Source organism: Bufo bufo, chromosome 2 (assembly GCF_905171765.1).
Source record: "Bufo bufo chromosome 2, aBufBuf1.1, whole genome shotgun sequence".
Classification (NCBI taxonomy): domain Eukaryota; kingdom Metazoa; phylum Chordata; class Amphibia; order Anura; family Bufonidae; genus Bufo; species Bufo bufo.
In genome coordinates, this window is record NC_053390.1 from 16,763,113 (window position 1) to 16,769,407 (window position 6,295).

Sequence of the window (6,295 nt, forward strand, 5' to 3'; positions counted from 1 at the left end):
CAGAAGTATTTTATTCACTATGGACTACCCAATCGGATACACTCTGATCAAGGTAGAGACTTTGAGAGTAAGTTGATCAAGGAGCTGTTGGACATGTTGCAGGTGCAGAAGTCCAGAACCACACCTTATCATCCGGAGGGTGATGCACAGCCAGAACGGTTCAATAGGACCCTCCTAGATATGCTAGGGACTCTCAAGCAAGTCGAGAAGCGGTCTTGGAGTAAACATGTGGAAGCCATGGTCCACGCATACAACTGTACAAGGCATGAATCTACAGGGTTCTCACCCTATTTCCTAATGTTCGGAAGAGAAGCTCGATTACCGATAGATGTCCGTTTGGGAGTGTCTCCTGATGGAACAGATTCAACTTCACACTTTCAATATGTGAGGAACCTCAAACAAAACCTTCATCGGGCCTATGAGTTGGCCACCCAAGCTGCAGCAAAAATGGAAGAACGGAACAAAAGAAGGTATGATTCTAAGGTGAGATATCGGGAGATTCAAGCAGGGGATAAAGTTCTTCTCCGGAATCTAGGTGTGCCTGGAAAACACAAACTGGCTGACAGATGGAAAGATACCCTGTTTGAGGTTGTGTCCAAACTGGAAGGACTGCCAGTGTACAACATTAGGGGCCCGGAGGGCCGAATAAAGGCTTGGCATAGAAACCATCTGCTTCCAGTTGTGTATGCTGATGAAGAGAAAGAGAGTAGTGAAGAACTGGAGGAAAACCCAGCAGAGAGTCCTGGAAATGGGGCAGAGGAGACCCCGGGAACTCCCAGTGCAGAGGATCAGTGGTGGTCATCACCCGCAGAAGAAACACAGCAATTGCCTCCTTTAACTCCGGTGGTTCCACAAAGTCCCGGAACCTCTCCTGGGTCACAAAGTTCTCCAAGGTTGAATCCAGAAAGTCCATGTTTTGTGCCTGGAACTTCCCTTAGAGACTCTACTTCGAAGGCAGGAGTCGAAGTCCCACAGTTGATGTCCCAAGATCCTCTCCCACAGCGAGAACTGAGACACAGTACCAGAGTGCGGCAACCCCCTAGGGCCTTAGTTTATGATAATATAGGAGAGCCCAGTTATGCCCCGCTGACACAAGCAGCATCTAAAATGGCCACTTTCCTACATGCACTAGCTGAAGTGGTAAATGTTAGTGACTCGTTACCCTAAATAAATAGCTAGCTAGGATATTACTGTGCCAACTGTACTGTATGTATGCTAAACATTTTTCTGTTTAATTTTTGTTAAGCCCCCTGGCTCGGACTTGCCAGTGGAAGGCAAGTATTTTTCAAGGGGGAGCATGTAACCCTGTGGAGTTACACCGGCTGCGTTATCTGAAATGCCCAGTAGATGGACTCAGTATGCTGTTAATAAGACATTGAGCATTGATCACATGACTGGCTGAAATGAGTCACATGGTTAGTGACATCATCGCAGGTCCTAAAACGACGCTGGCTGCACAGCTCTAAAGAGGAAGGTCCTGGAAAAGTTTCTAGAAGCTACGATTTGCTCAGCCAGAGAGAGGACATGTGTCTGGCATTGAGAGACTGCAGCACAAAGATAGAACCTGGCGGAGAGAACTTACTTCACCCAAGATCACACCTGCTGAGAGAGGGACCGCTGGCAAAGACAAGCACTGAGTCCAGACGTCTGGTGAATCCAGTGAGAGGAGATTGCTGCGGACTGGCCTGGTAAATGGTGTTGTGAGGGTAAGTCAAACCTCTCCCTGTATCACCACAGGGCACCTGTCTCCTCACCACAATAAAGACTCTGAGGTCCCGTGACGGACATTACACAGCTCAGGCTGCTTCAGTGACCCTGCGGAGCAGGACTTATAAGGGCCCCAACTCTCCTATGTGCACCAACGGCCATTAGGGCGAAGATAGGGGGTGGGACGCAGGTGTGCTGGTGGGTGGGTGAGGAAGAATCCACATTACCCTGTTATTTGTGTTACTCTATTGTATTTTCCTATGTATGTTGGTTCATTTTGTTACGCATTATATAAAGTTAATTCCAGTTAGGCTGTGTCAGTCTCATTTGCACCAAGTATGTTCCCAGTGGAGCCTCACATCCCTACCCCGGATGTTCCACTGGGTGGAGGCACTGCCGCAGACATGTACCCCAACTCCCAGATAGCGGAGGCTCAGGATCCGCCTGTCAGGCATAGTGAGTTAACTAGGGTTGGGGACCCCATAGACACTAGGGGGCGCCCCCAAAACCCCGTTACAGTGGTTATACCAGTATTCACCTCTCACTTACCGCTTTATTTCCAGTGTTGATACCTTTTATATTATTCACTGTCCGCTCACCCTCAGCCACTGATTATACATCCCGATCTACTACGACAGTTACCCAAGAAACCAACTTCAGCCTCGTAGACAATTCACTGTGAATCCCATCATAGTTCCGGACCTGACCACCAGGGGGCAGAGAGGACCGTACCGGGCATGGGAAACAGACAGCTGCTGTAGAGTCCGCTATTCCCCATACTTGGCAAGGACCAGGTCCGTATGGTGCATGGAGATTAGACACAACCCTGGAGGAATGGCTGATACCAGAGAGAACAAGAGCCCTGACTACCGACCAGGACCTGCCCAGTATCTGCTGCACTGCCAGAGCTGAAGGACCTGGGGTGACGTCACCGTCATGTGATCAGTGCAGGGGGCGGGGCTCAGGAGAGGAGAAGAGGTGGGGAAGGACCTGTGATGATGTCACCGTCATGTGATCAGTGCAGGGGGCGGGGCTCATCAGCAAAGGATCACATGACAGTGACGTCATCCATTTCCTTCCACACCTCTCCACCGCTGAGCCCCGCCCCCTGTACTGATCACATGACAGTGACGTCACCGCAGGTCCTTCAGCTCTGGCAGTGCAGCAGATACTGGGCAGGTCCTGGTCGGTAGTCAGGGCTCTTGTTCTCTCTGGTATCAGCCATTCCTCCAGCCTGCAGGTAAGATGAGCTGTGAGGAGACAGTGTGGTGGAGAGCTCAGACATGTCACCTCTGGAGATTCTCCTCCATTACACACAAGGAATCCTTCTCAGCTCCTCAGCTTAGTATGATGGGGGAGGAGTAGTGGGGGTTGTCATCATTCACTGGCCCCTGACTGTCCTGGTGAGGGGCCCCTGCCTCCAGGAGGAGAATGAATGGAGCGGGGGCCCGGCCTGAGCTGAGCTCTCTCCAGTCTCTTCTCTAGGAGTTGTGGACACAGCTGAGCACAGCCCAGAGGTGGGACCTGCATCTATCAGACATTTATCTCCTGTGGAGCCACCAGAGATCTCCATGTTGGGGCTCTGAGAAGCGGGGCCCCTCTAGGCTCAGGAAGTGCGGTTCTGGAGGTGACATCTGGTCTTGTCCCCTGGATGATTTCCTCTCCTCTTCTCATAAAGGCGCCTGCAGGACTAGAAGCCTCCAGCTCCTCCAGTTCTCTCCTCTTCTCCTGAACGACCACCAAGGATGGACAGGAAGGAGATCAGCAGAAGAATATTAGACCTCACCTTGGAGATCATCTCCCTGCTGAGCGGAGAGGTAAACTTTTCTAGATTTCTCTCCTCTGTATTGTATTCTGTAACAAGTCAGACATCGGGAAGGAGAATCCATCATAGGAAGTGATAGGAAGAGTCCAGGGTCCTGGAGAACGGCCTCCAGACCTTCCAAGTGACGGAGAACCTGAAGATCAGCCCCCAGTATGGTGAGTGATGTGTCATGTGACCAGTGACCAATAGTCGTGTTGTAGGAGCCATGAGGAGGTAAGTAGGCACGTTGTACCAGGAGGAGAGGGCCGGAGGAGAGCACATGGCCCCTGAAGGGTTTATTCCCTAAGTGTCTCTCTCCATCCACAGGAGTACACAATAGTGAAGAAGACATCGGGGGACTGTGTGACTCCCATCATCCATCTCCAGGAGTCAGGAGGGCGGAGCATGACCCCTCCCCCCATCACAGAGCCTCCCCCTCCCCCCCTGATACATGAGCAGAAGATCCTAGAGCTCACCCACAAGATGATGGAGCTGCTGACTGGAGAGGTGACACTGCTGGGAATGCTGGGAAATTCTCCAGTAACAGCACTGGAGGGGTCTGGGTGATGACGGTGTCATTGTGTTGTCAGGTTCCTATAAGGTGTCAGGACGTCACTGTCTATTTCTCCATGGAGGAGTGGGAGTATATAGAAGGACACAAGGACCTGTACAAGGAGGCCATGATGGAGGAGCACCAGCCTCTTATATCACAGGGTAAGAGCCGTCATGTGCAGTGTATACACGTGTGTGTAGTGACATGTAATGGAGGAGCTCCAGCCTCTTATATCACAAGGTAAGAGCCGTCATGTGCAGTGTATACACGTGTGTGCAGTGACATGTAATGGAGGAGCACCAGCCTCTTATATCACAGGGTAAGACCCGTCATGTGCAGTGTATACACGTGTGTGCAGTGACATGTAATAGAGGAGCACCAGCCTCTTGTATCACAGGGTAAGACCCGTCATGTGCAGTGTGTACACGTGTGTGCAGTGACATGTAATGGAGGAGCACCAGCCTCTTATATCACAGGGTAAGAGCCGTCATGTGCAGTGTATACACGTGTGTGCAGTGACATGTAATGGAGGAGCACCAGCCTCTTATATCACAAGGTAAGAGCCGTCATGTGCAGTGCATACATGTGTGTGCAGTGACATATAATGGAGGAGCACCAGCCTCTTATATCACAAGGTAAGAGCCGTCATGTGCAGTGTATACACGTGTGTGCAGTGACATGTAATGGAGGAGCACCAGCCTCTTATATCGCAAGGTAAGAGCCGTCATGTGCAGTGTATACACGTGTGTGCAGTGACATGTAATGGAGGAGCACCAGCCTCTGATATCACAAGGTAAGAGCCGTCATGTGCAGTGTATACACGTGTGTGCAGTGACATGTAATGGAGGAGCACCAGCCTCTTATATCACAGGGTAAGAGCCGTCATGTGCAGTGTATACACGTGTGTGCAGTGACATGTAATGGAGGAGCTCCAGCCTCTTATATCACAGGGTAAGAGCTGTCATGTGCAGTGTATACACGTGTGTGCAGTGACATGTAATGGAGGAGCACCAGCCTCTTATATCACAAGGTAAGAGCCGTCATGTGCAGTGTATACACGTGTGTGCAGTGACATGTAATGGAGGAGCTCCAGCCTCTTATATCACAAGGTAAGAGCCGTCATGTGCAGTGTATACACGTGTGTGCAGTGACATGTAATGGAGGAGCACCAGCCTCTTATATCACAAGGTAAGAGCCGCCATGTGCAGTGTATACACGTGTGTGCAGTGACATGTAATGGAGGACACCAGCCTCTTATATCACAGGGTAAGAGCCGTCATGTGCAGTGTGTACACGTGTGTGCAGTGACATGTAATGGAGGAGCTCCAGCCTCTTACACTGTATCACACGTCATGTGGCCCTTGTTCTGCAGCACTGGTTTTCTCAGTATATTCCTCTCTGCTTCGTTGCTGCACGGTCACAGCTCCTCATTCTGCAGCACATCTCCAGCAGTGTTACTCCGGGTGTTTTCTTCTCTTCTGGTTCTGAATCCAGTTTCCTAGAAATCCCCAGGTAACGGACGAAGATCCAAGATAACAAACAGATCCAAATAGAATCTGCACATCACATTAGTCAGTACCGGCCTGGCACTGCTTCATCCCCTCCAGTGCAGGAACGTGGCAGTGTCTGAACAGTTTCCAATGATATGTTTGTTACACTTACAATATAACATTTCACAGAACATCTACAGTGCGGAGGCCGCATGGAGTCCGTGAAAACGCCCAACCTGAGTTTCTCTTCGTTTTCATCTGCATTTATGTCGTATCCACCAAATGTGTACATTTAATAAAGTACATCAATAACACTAGATCTGTCAGCAGGATCAACCCGAGAAGGGCGTAACTGTCCTTCTAATGAATCCTCTCACAGAGGCGGATGGGGGTTTCAGTGGTCTCGGAGGTCCCTGTTCCTGTCCAGCAGGGCGGCAGTCTCTATCATCTGATACTTTTCTATTTTCCCTATTCACCAAAACAGCTCCTCAGGAGAAAGGAATAAGAAAGGAGACCTGGAGGGATATAGATGTAGAGCTTTCTCCAACACCTCGGAGCCTGGTGGAGAGGAGACTGGGAGGAGTTGTTTTGTCTGATGTATAGACAGATCTACAGGAGGCCATGTATTCAGTCACTGTGTGCTTGTGTCTCCACAGATGGATCCAGGAGGAGAAATCCACCAGAGAGATGTCCCCGTCCTCTGTATTCCCAGGACTGTCCAGAGGAGAAGGTCCCAGAGAA